The sequence below is a fragment of the Ictidomys tridecemlineatus genome, unplaced genomic scaffold (assembly GCF_052094955.1).
Source record: "Ictidomys tridecemlineatus isolate mIctTri1 unplaced genomic scaffold, mIctTri1.hap1 Scaffold_78, whole genome shotgun sequence".
In the NCBI taxonomy this organism is placed as follows: Eukaryota; Metazoa; Chordata; class Mammalia; order Rodentia; family Sciuridae; genus Ictidomys; species Ictidomys tridecemlineatus.
The window spans coordinates 670,970-694,475 of record NW_027525752.1 but is presented as its reverse complement, the minus strand read 5'-3'; the positions used below and the strand labels follow the sequence as shown (position 1 = coordinate 694,475).

Sequence of the window (23,506 nt, the reverse complement as noted above, 5' to 3'; positions counted from 1 at the left end):
TATATGTTAAGAAGTTCCTAGAGGTAACCCTAAGGCTGGAATAAATAAACACTCAGAGAAGCAAAGCAGCTGCCATGATATTTTCTTTCATTTTTGCTATTCTTTGCTATTGAGCGCTATCCTACGTGGGATACCTGGACAATCTCATCACTGATGCTTCGTCAGTACTAAGACATGGTGTTGGTTAGGTTCAGTGGGGTAACATAACTTGGGAAATGGCCTGTGTCCAAACAGATGTGACCAAAAACAACAGGTGGGTCTGTGTTGTGTTGTAGGAAGTAGTGAGGTGTGTATGTAAGGTGTCCTTGTGTGCCTTCCAAATAAGTGCTCCAAAAAAAAAAAAAAAAACTTAATAGGTGCTCCATAGTATGCATTATGTTGTCACCTAATATATTACTGATTTATAAATCCTCTATGACCTAAGGGGGAACAAGAGAAACATTGCCATTTCCACTTGTGATGAGAATTCCCCACCTTAAAGTGTCTCTCACCTTCAACTTGGCCTCTTAATTATATATGAATTAGGATGCTGACAGTTCTGAAAATAGTCCTATTTTAGCTTCAAAAAAACAAGTTACCCTCTCCAAATCTGTGTTTGTTCCTCCGACATATATTTTTATAAAACAAACATTCTTGTGTATTTTACTGCTAATTGGCTTTTAGAAAAAGTGTTATTTCCATTTCTTTGTGCTTTTTACATACATCTATTGTCCATTTCATCTTAAATCAGAAACTGTCTATTTGGTCAACCAAAAGAAAAATGTTGCTTCTACCAGTTTCTAGATCAATTGTGATCCTAGTCCTGCATTTTAAGCATGAAGGTATTGCCTGACATTTTCTCATGGTTAAACTTGTTCCTTGTCAGATAGGATACCCATTTTTGATTTTGTTTATTAAAAAAAATACGAATGAGGATGTTTTGAAACAATCTTAATGTTGGATATAGTCAACAATATTTGCTCAGAGAAAATATATTTCCTGGTTATTTACCCAGATCCTGAACCCAGAGACAGCAACTCTGCTGCAAATGAAATTGACAGTGTTTATGGCTGCATGGTAGCACTTGCAGCCACTTAAAGGTAATGTCTTTTAGCAGTTAGTTCAAGTTAATTAACCCTTTGGGGGTTCCTGGATATTCTAACCTCTTCCCTATTACCTCTGCATGAATCCATACTTAAGCCTGTCCATGTCTACACTTGGATTTACATATTTGCAAAATGAAGCTTTCTATGATTATGAAACAGAAAAAAATTGAGGCCTGCAAGAACCAAGAGTTTCACTGAAACCAGCTATGGTTGGTGGTAGCCACTTTGCTTTTTATTTCTCAGCACAGAGAAAAATAGAGAAGCTTCCTTTTCCCTCGTCTAATTGCAGGGAATATTGTATTTTATAGCAATAAAATCTCTAAGGATTTTAGATACTTTGAGCAGGTGAATTAAAAGTGATTCCAGAGAGTACTGGAAAAACTTGATTTTTGTTCATAGTGGGATTCATATTTCCTGATGAGTCAATATGGACTGTGAAAAATCAAATCCTAATGTTTGTTTTTTCTTTTTTCAATGTTCATATACAGTGTTAATGTATCGAGGTGAAGCTGTTGAAGATTTCACAGGACCAGATTGTCGTTTTGTAAATTTTAAAAAAGGTGACCCTGTATTTGTCTACTATAAACTTGCAGAGGTATCACCAGAACTTTGGGCCGGAAGTGTAAGTAAAAGTTTGACAGGTGTTATATTCTTACTTTTGATGGGTAGCAGTGTAGATTTAAATGACTGATTTCTTGGGGTCTTTGTAGAGTTAACCTGACCTCTTTGCCAGGCCCTGTGCTCCTAACACACCTTAGGCCTGGCACAGCATAGAAAGTCAGGAGACTTTCTGAAACAGAACTCTACTGGTTGTGGTTGCTACCCCTCACATCAAGTTCCAGAAGGCTCTACACATCATGAAGGTCGTCATGGTGAAAACCTGACAATTCTTAGCTTTGCTGCTTCAAAAGGGAAGGATTCATGGACATTAGAGTTAATCCTGTAAATTAAGTCTGAGATAGTAACTCAGGCATGCATATTTAAAGTTGATTTTTTTGTGTATTTTACCTAATCATTTGTGCTGTTTTTACTCTAAAAAAGCAGAATATTATGTTCATTGTGTGCTTCCCCCCCCCTTTTTTTTTGCAACTTCTGGGTCATCCATTTCCTGCTTTTCCTATATTCTATGCCTGAAGGTTCCCCCAGGGGTTCTACTTCCAGCCAGTTGTATGGATCTTCTGATGAAAGACTTGACATTGTTTATATCATGCTTTGATATATTAAATGGGGAGATTCACTAGGAGTGACCTCATTGAGAGGCTTATGAGTATTGTCCTTTTCATTTAAAAAAATGTGATAGGTGGATTGTTTACTTAAAATAGTAGCAAGGGTCTTTGATGACTGTAGGAATGTTCCAGTTTAGAGACATTCCGGGTTGCATCCTTGAAAGTTCTCACCCTAAATAAAACACCACACAGCAGAAAATAAGACAGAAAATAAGAGTAATCCCTATGGAAAACTAGTTTCATTTTGTTGCCATTTCTGACTCTTAGGGAATGATCTTGAAACATGGTGCCTCTGGGTACAAACTTTATATTTAGACAGAGTCCCAGTTGCAGTACTCCATATAAAGAACCATCTATTGTTTCTTTCAAGTATACCAAATAGGATTGGTAACCTTTAAACTTGGAACTGTTTTTCCATGTACCTAAGTGGCATTTTTCATGTAGTAGTCATCTTTCTCACCTTCTTTGGGCTTTTGGATAAATGGGCTTGATTTGCATTTTCTCCTCTCACATTATAGCCTGTTAACTCTGTTCATCCCTAGGACTCTTGCCATTCTGGGTGGCAGCACTCATCCTGTCTTCCTGAGGAGCCCTGCTTTCAGCACCTGACCAGAAAGGATCTTTGCCAACTGAATGAGTGTTTGGGTGGCACTTTGTTTGCATTGCTCCTCTGGCATTCATTTGTCTTCTTTGCCTTCAGTCAGGTTGTGTTTTATCTGAGCTCCCTATAAAGTGAAAAACTCAGTTAGGAAAGGACCCCTGTCTAATCCATCTTCCTTTTGAATATTTCCTTTCAGGGCAGTGGCACTTAAGTAAATTTGTTCTGATAGTAGCTTATGCAGAATTTGTTCTCTTGTGGCAGTTCTTGGCTCCCCACCCACAAATCAAATCAACAGCACCTTGGCAGGGATGATGTATGGAAGCAAAATTAGATATAAAAATTATTTCCAGTCATGAACCTCCATGATTCTGCATCATTTTTTTTCATATCACAAGAAATGGGATACCACCCAGTGTGTAATTATGGAGCTTTATATAATCTATGGTCTCATTTGACACAGATTAAGAAGAGATAAATGTGTTCCCTTTCTCCATACATCTCTGGTTTCTCTCCCTTTTCCAAATTTAACCTTAATAGAATTTTCATCAGAAGGGAATAGTGTATTTCCCCTCAGACTCGCCTCTCATGTCATAAGTGTTATACTTAAGAAATTAAAAACTCTTTAGTTTTCAAAATGATTCTCCTTTTGAGTTTTTAGTTTTTATTCTGCAATGTTGTTGATTTTCTAGAGTCTCAGACTTTATCTGCAGTGATGAAGCTTTTAATTGCTCCGTCTTATCTAATCTTCATGGCAGTATTCTACCACTAATACTGGCTCTCAGATGGTTTCTAGATATAACAAGAACATTCATGAATAGGGATATTTTAGAGGTAGTGATAAGATGCCTTTTTTAATTTTCTTTTTTGGGCATTTGATTTGCCTATCAGTTTCCTTTAATTATTGGCAAGAATCTTCTGTTCCTTTTAGTCAGTAGTTAGTAATAGGAGTGTCTTTCTCAAGGAGAACTTTATATACCTTTTGTACACTTTATGTAACTTCATATAATTTAACTGTTGGTGCTGAAAATAAATGGGGTTCTTTTCTGCAGAGGATTTATTTTGGGTGAAACTGAAGCTTGATATGTGGTTTCATATGCATTATATTGTAATTTTATTTTCTCCCCTGCTGAGGGCCATTGTCAAGTAGGAATGAAGCTTCAAAATTTCCTTGCCAGCGTACCCCATGTTAAATGGATTTCACTGTTGACATTGCATGTAAGGTGACCTTGCTCAAGGACCAAGGCAGATCCAGGTTTAGAGCTGATCAGGTTTGAGGAAGTATCCCACTCCTTAGGGTGTTCCCGGTTTAAGACAAAAGGAGTTTTAGGGAAGTTGGAGGTTGAAGATGATTGCTGCTGGGAGTAGGGCGTGCCTGCAGCCTGAGTTCCCGCTGAGTTCTCCTGGAGAAAAAGTTTTTAGGAGGTGAATTGTTCGGGAGATTGGATTGCCCCTGAACCTTGTGTGGAGGTGGTGTGAGTCGGGAATAAAGAATTGCTGTTTGAATCTACAAGGCTGTGAGTGCCTCCTGATTCTGTGCCCAGCCAAGACTGCAGCATTAATTTTCTCCCCCCTTCTGATTAATTAAACAACAAGCAATGTGGCTAAAGGACTGTGCCTGGTAGGTTGTTCAATTCAACATATGGTTCTTACCCGTCATGGGAGAACTGACCTTTAGACGTCAGTTTCCTGTCTTGGGTTGAATCCACTGCAACCAGATCAACCCGTCACTGACTACCAGTCCAGCATTCATCCATGCTTGTGGATAGGCCTAAGCACCAGTGTGGGGGGGTGAGGTTCTTGCCTCACCTCTGTTGGCCCCCAAATTTAACCTTGGTGCCAGTGGGGGGGGGTGAGGTTCTTGCCTCACCTCTGTTGGCCCCCAAATTTTAGACTATCACTAGTAGAAGGGAGGAGGATAGAGAAATGCCACGACACCAAGCCAATTGACGGCTCCTTTGGAAAAATTGTGTCACTGGTGACACCATCAGCAAAGATGCCAGCATTACCACAATTAACATGGGGTGTGCTGGCAAGGAAATTGCATCACTGGTGACACCATCAGCAAGGATATGCCAGCAGTACCACAATTCGCTGCACCAGACGATAGTTCACAATGCATGCAACTCATATATAGTCCAGGCAAGTTCTGCAAGCAGTTCAAATCGGAGGAGTCTATCAATATGTCCATTTCCTCCAAAAGTAAATCAATTCCTTGATTGAGCATTACTTGTTGAGTTATATTCATTGATGCATCAGTTTATACACTTTACTGTGATAGCTATCATAGAAGCTGTAGTTTGGTTTTCTTAGTCTTTACTGGCACTGGGATGGAGATGGGAATTCTGGCAATAATGTTAAAGAGACATTATCCTGAACAGAATTATTAAATATAATGAAAAGGAAAAGTGAAAGTAAACAAACAGATCTGTTAATCACCTTTAAAAACAATAGTAAGCAAACAGTTCTGTTAACCACCTTTGAAAACAGTCATTAACAGCTGTTTACCTAATTTAGATTAAACCACTTAAATCACGTGAATAAAAAAAAGAAAATTCGGATCCATTTTTTCATGAGCGCTCCTCATATAAAAATATGGACATACACACATACTGACATGCAACACAAAACAGTGCACACAGAACATACAACACATAAGACAATAATAACAGCCTTGTAGCTTTACCTAGGTAAAATCTCCATTGCAATGTTTAAAAACTCCACAGTCAAAAAATAAAACACAGTCAAAAAACAAAGTTGATCAGAAAAACATTAACCTAGGTTTGTATGAGCTCAAAAAATAAAATACAACTTTATGATGTGGGAAAAATGCAATAATAAAATAGATATTGAAAAAAGGCACCGTGGTTAATCACTGTCGCAGATGTAAGAATAGCCAAGCTGGAGCTCTGAATATCAGCTGTTATGGATTTGAGTCAAATTATCTTCTTTTTGGTCTGTAGAAATTGATTTCGTTAGTGTCTCTGGAATCTAAATCGGCTGCTGTTCTCCCTGTGGAAACACAAAAACAGAACCCCGACTCCAGACAAACACTGGATCAGGAGCTTTCCAATGTCCTGTTAGAATATCTTTCCAAAGTACCTTAGGCTTATGTACATTTTTTTGGATACATGTGTCTTTCCACAGCATTAAGTCCTGATGAATCCAAATTTAAAAAGTTTAGAGTAAAAAAAGGGTTATTTTAAGTTTATCTTTGGGGGTATATACCCCTTTAAGATCCTTTTAAATTTAAGTCTTTCAAAAGCATTTTGCCTTAGTTTTTAGAATTACTTTAGTCCTTTTAATTTTTAGATGTGGTTTGAAACCATAGTTGTCTTAGCCTTTTGTATTTTCTATCTGAAATACCTTTACTTGACATTTTTAACCATTTTCCATCTTATTTCTGTCTTCTAGTTTTCTTCTAAGGTTTTTATATTTACCCTTAGTTGCTTTCTTCTCTCCTAGTTTTCTTTTGTTTCCTATTTTGTGGGTATAAAATTCTTGTCTTTCTACATCTTTTTATCTTCCTATATCTTTTTTACCTTTCTACATCTTCTCTCTTTTTTTACCTTTTTGTACTTCTGTTTTTGAAGTTTTCCACTTCAAATTTTTAATCTTCTTTATCTAAATCTTTTATCTTATTATCTTCCCATTTTCATGGGTTATATTTTTTTTCCTCCATCATGAAGGCATCTTAACCACCTTCAATTTAACCTTTTAAAGCTTTTTGCAATGTACTTAGGCATTTTATAACTTTTTACTTTAACAAAGATTATCTCATCTCCCTCTTTTTAGTTTAATAAGTATATTTTAATAGTTTGATGAGTAAAGCAATTTTTTTTCCCGCCATGAAGGTATCTCAACAACCTTCAATTTAACCTTTTAAAGCATTTCATTTATCATCTATACTGTACTTTTAAATGTACTTTTTCACCACCTACAGCTTCACTCTTTTAAACGAGGCTTAGATTTTGTTTAAATCGCTTAATATTAGTTTACATGGCTGCCCTTCAACCAAAGGCTCTTTTTTACTCCATTAAGAAGCTTTTTCTCAATCTTCCATGTACAAATACCTTTTTTTTCTTTCTACCTTTCTCAAGCTTTTAAATTAAGTCTAGTTTCCTGAAAATCTTTTTAAATGACATTTTACAACTTTTCACTTTACCACACAGAGATTATCTCAACTAGAAACATTTCTTTTTCCTTTAACCTTTTATATTAAAATATATTTCCACATCTTGAATCTTTTTATATCTCTTTTTTAACCATTAACCCTTTTTATAAATTCACATTCTAAAACAACCCTTATAAAATTACTCCACTTTAATAAGATGAAATACTTTCATGTTTTTTAAGGTACTGTTATACTGTAATTGAAACCCAGCTGAAACTTCTTATACTCTCTGTATATAAATTACACATGATAGAATCTTAACACTTAGTAACCTTGTTTCAGCAAAGACACAGACCAAAGCAATATTAAACATTTTTCCATTTGCCAATTTATGAAAACACACATAATGTTTAAATATATTACCTTATGGAACTTAATAAGTAAAGAGTACTTGATTTCATATTTACTGGTTGATATTTTAACATTTTAGCTTTGTAAATAAATCAGCTGTCTGTAAAAACCAAGACAAGTATAGTGAACAGAACTAGCCATCTCTTTCTTGTTGAAGAAAAATCCTTCTACAGGATACCATAATGGTCCCATTGATATACTTAATAACTCATCTTTATAAAGCCATGGGCTACATTTTTGTATTGTATCAACATATGCCATAGTTTTTCTTGGTCTTACTGGGGTACCTTCTTCCTCTAACAATTTTTCTTCCTCGGAGGCGAACAACTTCAAACCTTGAGTCAACCATTTTTCCCAGTTTTCCTGAGAAAGTTTTAGGAACAGGCCACTTGAAATGAAAACAAAATAAATCAAAACAAGAACACATTGTTTTTTGAAATGGTCACCCATTTTTTTGCTCTCCTTCAGGAGCGAGCAAATTCACTTACCCCCAAGCTTCAGACATCCCACGTACGGGCCACCATAATGCCGCAGTCTTGGCTGGGCACAGAATCAGGAGGCACTCACAGCCTTGTAGATTCAAACAGCAATTCTTTATTCCCGACTCACACCGCCTCCACACAGGTTCAGGGGCAATCCAATCTCCCAAACAATACATCTCCTAAAAACTTTTTCTCCAGTAGAACTCAGTGGGAACTCAGGCTGCAGGCATGCCCTACTCCCAACAGCAATCATCTTCAACCTCCAACTTCCCTAAAACTCCTTTTGTCTTAAACCGGGAACACCCTAAGGAGTGGGATACTTCCTCAAACCTGATCAGCTCTAAACCCGGATCTGCCTTGGTCCTTGAGCAAGGTCACCTTACATGTAATGTCAACAGCGAAATCCATTTAACATGGGGTACGCTGGCAAGGAAATTTTGAAGCTTCATTCCTACTTGACAATGGCCCTCAGCACTCCCCAAGTGCTTGTAAAAGTAGATTTGGACAAAGCTAGGAAAGCATATACTATCAATACATCTGCTATAGTGGTAATACATTCTAGAGATTTTTGTATTGTTTTTACTTATTAATTTTTATGAATATTGTGTATTGGTTAAGAAAGACATAAATATTGGTTTATGAGCAATGCTACAAAATGTACAGGTAAATTGTTGCTAGAGGTTATTTGGAATTGCATTTATAACCAGCTTTGATTTACATAGTTTTAACCATATAGTATCCAATAATCTTCTATGCAGATCTTTTATTTACTTCAGAAGTCTTAACTTTATATGCTCTGTGTTGAGAATTAAGCTAAATGTAAAAAAGAAAACTTCAGTGGTTGGAAATGTTGCTTTAATAGTTCTGTACTTAATTTTTATTTGGAATAATAATCTCAGTGTAATTGTTATAGCAACTTTCTTTCTTGGTTATACCATATACCTATCTATTATGTGTATATTTCCTGCCACTTCTGAGAAATCTCTTATTTATATTCCTTGTACAGAATTTATTTGATATTTGTCTCTTTTGCACTATAGGTTGGCCGTATGTTTGGATACTTTCCAAAAGATTTCATCAAGGTAGTTCGTGGATATATTAAAGAAGAGCTACAAATTCCAACAGATGTAAGTTATGGATTTCTTTTTTGTTCTCAATTGTAAACTGGCTTATAAATCCATCAGTTATATTCAGTTAACTGCTTCTGAATGTTTTATAATGTGTTTGGGGGGCAATCTAACATTTGTGTGTCAGATTTTCATTTGAAATCAGACTACCTGTAAAAAAAAAAAGTTTGAAAGGCATTCAAGGGTGATTATATTATAATCTGAGAGTTGTCTAATATATTGAAACAGATATTCTAAGAGGCAAATAATTTCATTTTACAGGCAAATCTCATTGGATAGTTATTAGACATTTTAAGTATATTTAGGTTAAATTAATAAACTCTTTTAAACTAGGTTAGAAATATGTACTTACAAAGGTTTTCTTATTCTTAGTCATATATGGGATCATCATAGTCATGTTATAGATTTGGAAAAGGGGACCTGAGCATTTCAGGTGATGTTCAGTCTCAGATCTTTTAAGGCCCCAACTGCTTCCTTTATACAACATTCCTGTATGGTGCTCTGACTTAAATTGATTTTGTGACTGAAAGGATTTCGTGTTCTAGAATTCTCACTTCAGCTGATTATTTTCTAGAGTTTTAAATTGTATAGTAATTGATGCCCACCAACACTGAAACATCTTTGGGCAGCTCTTTGTAGTGGCTGTAGAATATGCAAGCTGCTAGGCTAGGACAGTTCTTAGATTAGATGGACTGAATGGATAAAGTCATCCTGTTTGTTGTTGCTGTTCCTAAAATTTCTTTATAATCTCAGGGGCCATAAAATCACTTCTGTTGCTTGTTGGACTTCATTGTTGGTAAAGAGAGTTCTTGGGATTTAAGCTGTGACAGCAGTTCACTGATTACAGAGAACTCATTTGTTTTGAACTCTGCCTTCTTATTGTATTTCCCATTACATGCATCCCTCATGGCTTAGAAATGCATGTGATGAGGAGAGGAAATCACTCATCCCTACTACGTTGAACTGCCTCCCCCACCCCCCGGAACCCCCGCAGAATATTATGGAGATTTAATTAGGAATGGAAATTTTTTAAAAACATGTCCATTCATACTATGGCTCCTTTTATATCAATTTGCTTACTAGTAGCAAGAAGGAAGACTAGATAATATACACATAATCCTGAGAGAGATCTTAGTGACTGTGAAACCCTGATGAAGAGAAAGGTGTATACCTTGTTGAATCTTGTTTTCAGTTTGTTCTTGTGGTAATAGTAATGTGAGGAGCCTCCTTAATATCATTCTTTATTCCATCCAATGTACTTGTATCTCAGTAAGATACTTTAAAACTGATTCATCTTTCTCAAGGCTGCAGGATCTTCCAGCTTCTCCTGAGCAAATGATTAAGAGTTAAATTTCTGAAACATAGGTGTAGATATTAAGAGCTGGAGGATCCTATAAGTGATACCTTGCCTTTCCCTACTTATGTTCAGAGCAAATTGAGAGAGACCCAAGAGTCAGGCAATTGGAGACCAAATTGTCACCATTTTTACTCATTATGCTTTTTAAAGAATATGACCCATGTTAAAAAAAGAAAGAAAGAAAGAATAGACTTTCTAACACTGTAGTCTAGAAAAAGACAGATTTACTCAGCCATAGATGGAGTTAGGCAGTGGGGGTTGGAAGAGGGTAATCTGGTTGACCTCAAAGATTCTTTAGAACCAATCCTGAATTTGGGAGCGTGGATGAGTTTGCTTTTGTGATACTTTGTTATTGACACATTAATGGTTTTCTTTTCCTTTTAGGAGACAGATTTTGTTTGTTTTGATGTTGGAGTAGATGATTTTGATAATTATAACATAGAAGAACTTCTAGAATTTTGGGAATTGTATGATTCTGCAAATGAAGATTCTGAGAAAGCTATAGAAAAAGTGGGACAATTTCCTGAAGTCTCCCAGGATGTTGAACCTGAACCTAAACCAGTAGTAGCAAACTCACAAGAAATTGAAAGTGCATTCTCAGAAAACACTGTGGATCTTGAGGAACAATTTTTGGCTCAGAAGAACCATCCTCATGCAGATAGTCAAACAGGTAATGCTCAGGGTGAACAAACTTCATTTGAACTTTTTGAAGAAATACTACCAGATAAATTGAAAGTGCCAGAAAGTGAAAAAAAACAAAACCAGCAACATTTCTCAGGTCTCAAACGAACAGGAGAAGACTGATGCTTATAAACTTTTGAAAAAAGAAATCAATCCTTATCTAGAAACCAAAGAAAACAAACAAGAAATGAGTATAATTTGGAAGATTTTAAAGAAAACTGAAACCACAGCCAAAAGGGTAGACATGATGGACAAGGAACGAGGTGATATGGAAATGGGAAAGGAGGAAAGTCCTCTGGCAGATGAGGAAGCCCAGGGACTCTTTGACAGAAGTGACGAGGAAAACACTCAGACTTCAGGGATAAGTGAAGTATTTCAGGATAAAGATTCTGACGATCTTGAAAAAGACAACCCTAAGGAACATCTGAACACTTTAGGGTCTACAGAAAAAGCTACTGGAAAAGAAACCTCAAAAGAGGACCTTGAGGACATAGGGCATATCACAGACGCAAAAAGCCAGGGTCCTGCTTCTGCAGACCTTGAAGATGATATATTCCCACAGAGTCCACATATAGCCCTAAAGCCAGAGCTTAGCAATCAGGAGGAAGACTTGCCCATAATCCGCAGCTTCTTTATAGAACAAAAGTCCTTGCAACGCTTCCTGAAGTACATTAATGTCCAAGAACTGGAAGCCATGTTGCAAGAAATGTCTTTAAAGCTGAAATCAGCACAGCAGGAGAGCCTGCCCTATAACCTAATGCCCTATTATCTAGAAAAAGTTCTAGATAAGGTCTTCCGTGCCTCTGAGTCACACATTTTGAGCGTAGCAGAGCAAATGCTTGATAATCGTGTGAATGATAATACAGACTCAGGAATAAAGGAAAGTAACATATTTGAAGAGGCTGCAGTGCTTGATGATATCCAAGACTTGATCTATTTTGTGAGGTACAAGCACTCCACAGTGGAGGAGACTGTTCCATTGATAACAGCGCCTCCTCTAGAGGAAATCTGGGCTAACGCTGAAGGTAAATACCTGCCTGCGGCTTGGGCTGGAGAAAAGGAGTTGTTCTTCCAGATGTTTTCGTGTATTATTGTAAAGTTCTGTTCAGTTTCCATGTGCCTAAAGGAGAAAGAAGGCTGACTCAGGAGCCCCATATGTTCCTTTATTCATTCTTTTGGGCTACAGTATGAAAGGATATTGCTTATTCTTTTTTTCCTTTAGGACAGTTGGGATTGGTTTGCATGTTCAATAAGAAATTTTATAAAAAGCAAAAGAGAAAGATATAAATGAGAAACTAATGCACAAAAGTAGACCTGTTAACAGTACACATTTTATGTTAAAATTATAAAAGGGCTTTATTAAACATAATTTCTTAATCATAAAATACCTGTACTAGATCATGTGGGTGTGGAGTGACTAGCATAACCTTTTTTTTTTTAGTATTTAATCTCTTTTTATGTGATGCTGAGGATCGAACCCAGTGCCTCACCTGCACTAGGCAAGTGTTCTACCAGTGCCTCACCTTCACTAGGCACTGTGACTCATATATTTAGTGAAACACTCGATGAATATTGAAACTGAAGAGAGACAGTTCTTATTCTATAGCATAAAATAAAATAGCCATTTCCCCTTTCAATTTTAGAGCTACTTATAACAGGAGGTACTCCTGTTGATGCTGCTGATACAGAAAACCAACTAGAGATAAAGGTCGAAGAGCCAGCAGATGCCAACCTTTTGGACAACATACTTTTCTTGTTATATTCATTCTTGCTTTATTTGTCTAAGATGGTAAGTTTGACATAGTTTCTTCAGTTAGAATGTTGATTATTTATTAGTTTTTAAGTGGCTTCTGGTCATGAAGTGAAAAACTTAAAATGTCTTTATGAAAATGACTCTTGACCCTTTGAGTAGATAGCTCCTGAAACAAAAGCCATAGGGGTGTGGCTTTATTGGCTACTTGGTTTAGCACATGAGGAAGATTTGCTATCTACCAAGGCTGGACATTTGCACACCTGTAAAAACTTTGTTCTTCCTTTCAGAACCTTTCATTCTGGCAGGGAGATAACAGCATTCACTTGAAACACAGTAAGATAATGGCAGAAAGAGAGGTATTTATTTGATGGTAGAACATTATTGTCCATAAATGCATTTATTATGGTTGGAAGGGTGATCAGTAAGGTCAGAAAGTGGTTGAGATGTGTTTGAAGCACAGGCAAAGGGCAAACAGGAGTCTGACATGTGGTTTGTTGTTGATTAGACAGGCTGGGGTGGTGGGGGAAGCTGGCAGTCAGAAGAAATGTGTTCAGAGAAATGGAAACATGAAGAAAGGATATTTGGGGAGGGCAGGAGAATGTGAATAGTTGGTGTTGTAAAGTGTGAAGTTGGAGGGGGATGGGCCTGTTGGAGAGGCCAGCAAATCTTAAAGGAAGTCATGAGCCAAAGTAGCATTAGACCATTAATAGTGGGGATCCTTAGAAAGTTTTAAGAATGAAAGGAATTAGGTTAGATCTGTTTCTTAGAAAGAGTCACTTAAGGCTGATCTTTCTAAAGAAAATCATGATCCAAACAAGACATTTAATCTGTCTAGAAGCTTATCTAAGCATTTTAGGACTTACCTCCCCCCTATTGGTATTTGTTGATATTGGACTTTTAGAGTTTAATTATAGGAATGAGAAAGCTTTTAGAGGTTGGAGGATAAGATGGTCCTAGGGCCATTGTGACAGTAATCCTCCTCAACTGAAGTTGTTTCCTGTAGGTTGTGTTATTTCAAGGCTTGTGTAAGAAAGATGATGTTGTTGTTTTCCTTGTAAAATGTATAGATTTTGAAGCCAGGTAGATCTGGTTTCAAATCCCAAGGTTATCATTTAGACGTTTGGGCAAATAACTAAACTTTTGAAAAAAGTTTTCCTCATCTGAAAAATGTAGATAATGCTTACTCCAATCATAAGAATTAAATGATTTGACAAGGTAAAATGTCTGGTGAGGTGTCAGGCATTTTGAAGGGTTTTACCCCTATACACGCCCTAATTCTCATGTAGACAGTCAGAAGGTGGTATAAAGACAATGAATACCTGGGGAGGAAAGACCACCAGGGTGGAAAAGATGTGGTGGGGAGAAACAAATCATTTTTCAGTTGGCTCCATGTTTGTTCATGATGGTGGCAGCCACCTGGGTAAGGGGTATATATGAGCCAGGCAGTTAGAATAATTATATTTCCAGTGATTAAAGCAGTCTTCCACAGTCATAATTTGATTATCAGAATGAATCAGCATCACTTAGAAAGTTAACAGCCTCACGATATGGGAAGGATTTCTTTATTCATATTTTTAGGTATGCACAGAGCCCTCCTCTAGGTCTAGGTCAGGGGACATGAATGTGGTGCAGGTATGGTCAGTGATTGTACGGTGATAGGTAAGACATAGACGTGAGTGGCAAAGAAGAGGCACAATGTTAGGAGACTGATTTGAAAGGAGATTTCAAAAAGGCATTTTGATGGCCCAGTATGTACAGGACATTGTGCGAGGACTAAAAGACTCTAACAGGTGTAAGGCATGATTGTGATTTTTGAAAGCCTTAAGAAAAGGACTTAACAAATATATGCAAAAATTATGAACAAGTCAATGTAAAATCTTAAACAAGTAGTATGATATCTGATAGGACTGGAGAGTAATAGGCTCTGATGTGTTTGGGAGATGTGCACCAATCAGATTCATTGATCAATGGAATCCTAGCAGAATCTTAGTGTTAGAAGAAACCTTGGAAGGCTGTTAGTCTAGTTTCTCACTCATTGCTATTATTTTCTTTACTGTGGCCCTGACGAATAGTTATGAGGCCTGTACACCAGTATTTCCTAGCATGAGTCACTCTCTTACAAGGCTATATGTTCTTCTGTTGTCTAGTTCATCCTTGTATTGACTCCAAATTTTCCTCCACATGATTTCCTCTATAAAATTGAATTCTTTTCTACATAGAAATCCTTCAAATATTTGAAGTTATATCTTAATTTAAAAATTTTTAGTATTTTTATCATGGAAACTTTCAAATAAGAGCAGAGAGAATAGTAGGGGACTATAGGTAACCATAACATACTGTATATTTTAGAATACTAGAAGAAAAGATTGTGAAAGTTTTACCATAAAGAAATGATGTTTGAGGAGGTAGATATATTTAACTGATTTAAACGTTACATAGTGTATTCATGCATCAAAATGTCATGTTACCTACTTCAATAATTATAATGTTTGTTTCTATGTAATAGTTAAAAATAAATTTAATTAGAAAAGCTTTAAAGAAAAGCATAGAGAATAGTATAATGAACCCACAGGCCATCACACAACTTAACAGTAATTCCTTGATAGCCAATATCAGTGAGTTTTTTAAATTTGTTCTAATTGGTTATACATGATAGCAGAATGCATTTCAATTCATTGTATATAAATGGAACAAACTTTTCCTAGTTGTACACAACATGTGTAGTCCTACATGTACCTCGGGTAATGAGGTTCATCTCATTCCACCATCTTTCCTATCCCTCTGCCCCCTCACCTGTCCTACCTCCCCTTTGCCCAAAGTTCCTCCATTCTTTCCATGCCCCTTACCACCCACCTCACCCCCACTATGGGTCAGCATCCACTTTCAGAGAGAACATACAGCTTTTGGTTTTTGGGATTGGCTTACTTCCCTTAACCTGATATTCCCATTCACCCGCAGATGCCATAATTTTTTTCTCTTTTAATGCTATAAGAAATATTCCATTTCATATATGTACCACAGTTTCTTTATCCATTCATCTGCTGAAGGGTTGGTTCCACAAAACTATGGAATGCTTCACAAATGTGGGTGTCATCCTTGCTCGGGGACTATGCTAATTTTTTCTGTATTGTTCCAATTTTAGTATATGTGCTGCCAAAGCAAGCACACTCTGAGTTTTAACAAATGTAGATACCCATGTAAAAACTACCATAATCAAGATATAGAACAGTTTTTTATTCACTAGAATAGGGGTTTCCTTGGGATCCTTCCCAGTGAGTGCCTTCACCACCTGTTCCAGGCAACCATTGATAACTTTTTTTTTAAAAACTATAGATTCATTTTTCCTACAGTACTGTTTCATATATATGCCACTATAAGTGGACTCATATCTAGGAGTGCAATTGCCTCCTACATTTAATGTATGTTTTTATCTTATGTGATACTGTCAAGCCATGCTAAAAAATGACCACAATCATTTTATACTTCCACCAGCAATTTAGGAGACTTCCACTTGACTTCATCTTCACTAGCACTTGGGCCATTCTAGTGGGTATGTCTTTGTGAGTTTATTTCCTGATAATTAATGATATTGAGTGAACTTTTTTTTTTCTTTTGAGATAGGGTCTCACTAACTTCCTTAGGCCCTTGATAAGTTGCCAGCCTCAAACTTGGGATCTTCCTGCCTCAACCTGGGATTGATTGCTGGAATTACAGATATGTGCCATGATGCCAGGATCAAATACTTCTTCATGAGCTTGTTGACCATACTGTTTTTGTACGTCAACTCTCTCTGGCTAGCTGGAATCCAGACTTCTCCCAGCTCAGTGCCAACTGTGGGATTGGTTAGCTTATAGTTGTTTTTGGCCCTCACAGGTACTGCTTAGAACGTAGCCCCAAACTGAAGACCACCTCCATGCAGATTTCTGGAACTCTTTTTCTTTGTGGCTCCCATGTTTCTGGTAGTTTTCTCTACATATTTTTGGCTGCTTAATCTCCTGGAACTCTGGTCTCTCTCTCCTCAGTGAGTCTCTTGTGCCCCTTTTGTGTTCCCCTTTTCAAACTGAGGTCTAGAGGGTGCCTCCAGGTAGAATGCTCACCTATTTGTTCTCCTGCTCTTAGGGGTGACAGTTGCATGTTCCTTGTGGCTTTCTATCTGAAAAATAGCTCTTTAAAAATCTTTTTTGACTGGGCATGATGGCACATGCCTTAATCCTAGTGGCTTGGGAGGCTGAGACAGGAGGATCACAAGTTCAAAGCCAAAAATGAGGTGCTAAGTAACTCAGTGAGACCCTGTCTATAAATAAAATACAAAATGGGGCTGAGACTGGGGATGTGGCTCAGTGATCAAGTGCTCATGAGTTCAATCCCTGGTACCAATATATATATTCCAACTTTCTGGTTGCTTTCAGTGGGAGAACAAGTCTCATATAAGCTCATATAAGTTACTCTCTATTGATTTCTTTTTTTTTTGTAATTTTTTGCAATAATTGAAAAAAATATGTTTGTGGGACTTCTAGGATATATTGTACTTTGGGTGAATAAATGACATCCCCCTGGTACAACAATTTAACCTGTTTTCTCTATTGCCTTTTTTTTTTTTTTTTTTTTTTGGTGGTGCTGGGGATTGAACCTCGGGCTCCATGCATTGTAGGCAAGTGCTGAGCTAACAACCTCAGCCTCTCTCTGTTGCTTTATATTTCTTGGAAATTGGTAGTCAGGTTTAGGTTCAATTCTGTTTCTTATGAAAACTTAATAGGAAATATTGCATTGACATCTGCATGTCCTCTCCTTTGATGTTGACTACTAGTCAACAGTGACCTTGGTGAGATTTGCTAATATATTACAGGTTGCAAAATAGCAATGGTCTGAATTGCTGGGATTTTTCTTTCTTCATTTAAAGGTTGGGATGCCTATACAAATAAAAATTTATGATTGATTATTCTTTCTTTTTTTTGGTACTGGGGATTAAACTCAGGGGCACTTGGCTAGTGAGCCATATTCTCAGCCCTATTTTGTATTTTATTTATATACAGGGTCTCACTGAGTTGCTTAGCAATTCGCTTTTGCTGAGGCTGACTTTGAACTTGCTATCTTCCCTCCTCAGCCTCCCAAGCTACTGGGATTACAAGTGTGTGCCACAGCGCCTGGCTATGATTGATTATTCTTTACACAAATATTCGGTTTGTATAGTTAAGGCAGGAGATAAACATTTGATTCTTTTTCTTCATTTAAACACTTTTCAGAATAGTAAGGTATTATTCTAGCATTATCAAATGATACCCAAAGGGGCTTTTGAAATCTTTTTAACTTTTATTTAAGAGTCAATATGATGTCATGCATTTAAAAATATTTGGTGTGTTTAATCCAGTTAGGAATAGTAATTGTTCTTACCTGATGCTCAATTTCTCCCCCTTTTGCCTTATAGAAGCCTCTTTATCTTGGCTCCTGGGACCCTTTGCCACCACCTAGTGGTCATTTTTACCTGTTTCCCTTGCTTTTGAAGTATGAGATGTTCCAAGTTCATCTTAAACATTCCCTGTCCAGACCTTGAAGGAACTATTTCTCTAAAAGAACTTTGGTTTCTTTCAATAGGAAATGATATTTAGAGGCTACATTCCAAGTACTAGGATTGCTTATTGCTCAAATTGACTGTCATTTGTAAGCCTTTTTAGTAAGTAAAATCCCCACATATTTCTGTAAGCTCAGAAATATGTGGGGATTTTTGATCATGTCATTTAGATAATTCCCATGAAAATTCAGTATGCTAGAGAGATTTTACTTCACTTCATCTATCTTAGATTTGTGTTTTCTTTCTCTGATGTTGGAGTTCCAGTTTTCAATGACATCAATATAATTGTTTACAGTCTTGTGCCACTTAATGACATTTTGGTCATTAGTCCATAATAATGGAGCTAAAAAATTCTTGTCACCTAGTATTTTTAATCTTTTTTATGTTTTGATATATTTAGATATATAAACATTTACAATGTTACAATTGTCTACAGAATTCAGTATAATAATATCTTATAGGTTTTTATCCCCAAAGCGATGATATACCATATATGAATACCTACGTGTGGAAATGGCTATATTTTCTAGGTTTGTATAAGTATACTCAATGATGTTTACACACTGAAATTGCCTAAGATGTGTTTCTCAGAATTTATTCCCATTATTAAGCAACACACGACTATATTTATGTTGTTTAAAATACTTTCAGGAATGTATTCCTGAAATTAAATGAAATTCTCTTGTCTTTAAGCTATATCCCACTAAGGTATGTTTGAAATAATTCATTTCTGTGGTTTGTCACCAACATGATATCACAGGTTGTTTCATTTTTGCTTTCAATATTTAGGTGTTAATTTTTAAAGATTTTTTGTTTATTTTACAATTATTTAAATATTTAGAAGAGCCAAAGTTAATTTGTGAAAATAAGTTGTTTCTGTTTTCTGGTACTGGTGATTGAACCCAGGGCTCCTATCCACTGAGCCACATACCTAGGTTCTTTATTTTTTATTTAGAGATAGTTCTCACTAAGTTGCGTAGGGACTTGCTAAGTTGCTGAGTCTAGCTTTGAACTTGTGATTCTCCTGCCTGATTTTGAAAGAACTCTAGCTTTTGTCCCAGTTCTGTCTACCCTGATGTTACTCTCTTTTATAGTTAACTTTAAAAATTTATTTCCTTATGCATTCTGCTATTAAAAAAATAAGCAAATGAGAAAAGGGATATGCAGCTCAGTGGTAGAGCACTTGCCTACCATACATGAGGCCATGTGTTCAATCCCCAGCACCATAAAAAGAAAAAGAAAAGCAAATGATTTTTACATCTAGCTATGATAGCTTTATATATGTACTGGCTTCACCTTCCCAACTGAAACAATTAAAATAAATATGAAAAAAACCCCACAAACATATAAAATTTTAAGATCCAGTAACATTGAAGATCAAGCAACAAAGAATGATTCTGGAAACATAAAGAACAAATGCTATGAGCTCTTTAGTTGCCCCAGCTTTTACTATGTTAAGAGATTCCCAAGTCATGACAAAGAAGGGGAAGTCAGGCAGAACCAGAGGATACCATGAATTGAGAGATGGTGCTGAGATTCCAGGAAAACCAAAGTGACTAGAATTCACAGGGTGGAGTACCAAAAGAAGGTTGCTACATTGAGAGACAATTCTGGAAATCTGTGAAAGGCTCTCTGAGTGTTCAGCAGGGTATTGATCTGCACATAAGTGTGATGAAACTGCTTAGCAAGTCAGAGAAACCATCTTAAGTGATTAGAAGGAACAGGTCCTAACACAGGGACCAGAATAGCACCTGGAAAAAACTATCTAAGGAAGTTGGGTAGAATAATCAGAAGGGTGTTACCTCGGACTGACTATTACAATTTATGTCATACCTAACAAATATTCAGACCCAAGAGAATCAAATTGTTTCCAGTAATTTAATTGTATACGAAATATTAAGAATAGTAATTCGTAATGTATGGCATCGAATCAAAGCTTACCAGGCATGCAAAGAAGCAAGAAAAATACAATCCACAATGATGAGGAGAAGAATCATCCAATCAAAGCCAACTGAGAACTATCGGAGATGTTAGAATGAGGTAATGGCATTTTTTAAAAAGTCATTACTACTATATTTCGTGTGTTAAAAAGGTAAAAAGAGATATAGAAGATATATTTTAAGAAAATCAGACTTCTAGAGTTGAAAATGTATGATAAACACAGTGGATGGGATTAATGCCAGAATAAGCATTGTGATGAAATTGTTAGTGAACTTGAGGACATAGCAGGAGAAGTACCCCAAATGAAACAGGGAAAATTTCTTCTGTTAAAGAAAAGTGAACCCGAGCATCAGTGAGCTGTGGGACAGTTTCAAGTTGAGCGATGAGAGGTATTCAGAAAAATATTTTAAGAAATGATGGCCAAAAATTTGTGAAAACTGTACATCTGCAGATCCAAGATATTAAATGGGACTAGAGTACAAAAAGCATGAATAAAGCTATATCAAGGTATATTATATCATAAATAAATTGCTCAAAACCAGTGATAAAGAGCAATCTTAGCAGTTAGAGAAGACATTTATGTAGAGAAGAACTAAGGATGATATCAGATTTCTTGTCAGAAATTAGGCATAAGAGAATATAGTGGAGTGATACCTTTAATATATTTGAAGAGTAATAATGTTGGCCGATAATATCATGCCCAGTGAAATATCTTTCTAAAATGAAGACTTGTACTGACATACAAGCTGAAAGAATTCACCTACACTTGCACCAAGACAGCAGATGGAAATAATGGAATAAAGGAGTAAAGAACACTGAAAATGGTGACTGTGTGCATAAATATTTAAAATAATTTTTCTTATTTGAACATTTTAAAAAGTCATTGACTGTTTAAAGACAAATATCAGTGTAGTATGGGACTTAGAAAACACGTAAAGTAAAATACATGACAACAGTATAAATCTCAGAAGGGTAGTAACTATTGTAACGTTCTTATTGAATATGTGAAGTAATATAGTATCATCTGAAGGTAGATTGTGACAAATTAAAGATGTATATTCTAAACCCTGAAGCACTAAGATTAGAAAACAGAGTTATAGCTTAATAAGCCAATAGAGGAATCACTAAAAATACCGATAGTGGTATTTCTGCAAAAGAAGACAGAAAGAAAAGAAAAAGAACAGAAGGAACAAATAGAAGATTATATTAAGCTTACACCTATGCACGGCAGTAATCCTATTAAGTGGAAAGTATCTAAATACATCTGTTAAAAACAGAGATTGTCATATTGCCTAAAGAAGCAAGACCCAAATAGATGTCTAAGGGAATAACACTGTAAATAGAAAGACACAAAGAAGTCAAAATTAAAATGATTGAAAAAGATATCTCATGTTAAACACTAGTCAAAGGAAATCTGGAGTAGCTACATTAAACCAAAAGAGGTTGTGGGGCAAAATATATCATCAGGACTAAAGAAAGTTATTTCCTAATGATAAACGAATCAGTCAAGATTATATAATAAACCTAAATGCTTGTACTTTTAATATTAGACCTTCAAAATACATGAAGTATCAAAATTGATAGAATTATGAGGAAAATGATGAATCCTATAGATTACATTTAGAGATTTCAATATCCTTTCCTCAGCAATTGGCAGAAAACGAAAAATAAAAGTAAGGTTGTAGAAAGTGTGAATGACATAATCAATCCATCCATTTGAAATTAATTGACATTTATAGAAAACCCCCAAGGAGCTTAGTGCACATGGAACATTTACCAAGATAAACTATATTCTGGATCTTAAAAAAATTATCAGTAAATATAAAAGTATTCAAAGTCAGGCAAAGTTTATTCTCTGAACACAATAAAATGAGAAATCAATAATGGAAAAATCTGGAAAATTCTCAAATATTTGAAAACTTAAGTGCCAGGCTGCTATCTGCTATCTATCTATATATCTATATCTATATCTATATCTGTATCTATATCTGTATCTATCTATCATATATATATATTTGGTATAAATGAACAACACAGTACATTTATTTTTATGTGGTGTTGGGGATCGAACCCAGTGCCTCACACATGTAAGGCAAGCACTTTACCACTGAGCTACAACCTTAGCCCCCACTGCTAAATAATTTTTGAGTCAAATAAATCAGAGAAGAAATTCATATTTTGAGTTGAATAAAACTGAAAACAACATATCCATTTGTGCAATGTCACTAAAGTGTTATTGGAAAATTTATAGCACTACCAGGCCCAAGATAGCTTTATTAAAAAAGAAGTCTCCAGTCATTGACTTAGTTCCTACTATGAGAAACTAGAAAAGGAAAAATAAGTTAATCTCCAAGTAAGCAAGAAAAAAAGATATAATAAAGACCATAAGTCAGTAAAATTTTAAAAAAAGGAAAATAAGAGAAAATCAATGAAACCCAAAGCTAGTTCTTTATGATGAATAAAATTGATCAACATCTAGTGAGGGAAATAAAAGAGGAGACACGGGTTACCAATATTCGCAATCAGAGAAGGGATATCACTACAGATTTCACAGATACTAGACTGATAATGGGGATATTATGAACAGTTTATGTTAATTAACTTGACAATTTAGATGAAATGAAGAAATTCTATTTAAGCCACAAATTGCAAAAGTTCACTCAAGAAAAACAGACAATTTCATAAACCTTGTTGACTATTAAAGAAATTGAAGGTATAGGTAAAAACCTTTCTACAAAGAAAAAAATATAAGACCAAGATAGCTTTATTGGTGATCCAATTAAACCTGTAAGGAAGAAATGATACTAATTCCTAATAGTAGTAGTAATACTAAACCCTTGTAGAATATTAAAGCAAGGAAATATTTCTCGATGAATCCAGTGTTATCACTACACCAAACCAAGACAAAGATATAATAAGAAAAGAAAACCACATACCTCTCATGGGATCTCCAATGAATCTGTACAGAAATTCTAAACAAAAATTTAAGTCAAATACAACAATATGTAAAAGGAAAATACATCATAGACAAAAACTAGACGGATGATGGGGATTTATGTCAAGAATCCAAAATTTATTTAACATTTGAAAATCAATGAAATTTACCACATTGATGTACCTAAAAGCACAATCTTTGTGTTTAGCTTGAGAGATACAAAACAA

The 23,506-nt window shown here is 35.8% G+C and overlaps 1 non-coding gene and 1 pseudogene across 2 annotated transcripts in view; one reads left to right on the top strand and one right to left on the bottom strand.

The window, feature by feature from the left end:
* LOC144374619 (transport and Golgi organization protein 1 homolog) overlaps positions 1-23,506 on the top strand; it is a 135,900-nt pseudogene that overhangs the window by 87,006 nt on the left and 25,388 nt on the right. The window contains exons 8-11 of the transcript XR_013433974.1: positions 1,574-1,707; positions 8,957-9,043; positions 10,785-12,106; positions 12,725-12,879. The product of XR_013433974.1 is annotated as a transport and Golgi organization protein 1 homolog (transcript). The remainder of the gene's footprint in view (positions 1-1,573; positions 1,708-8,956; positions 9,044-10,784; positions 12,107-12,724; positions 12,880-23,506) is intronic.
* Positions 15,894-16,000, bottom strand: LOC144374634 (U6 spliceosomal RNA). The gene has a single exon (XR_013433984.1). It is a non-coding gene; the product is annotated as a U6 spliceosomal RNA (small nuclear RNA).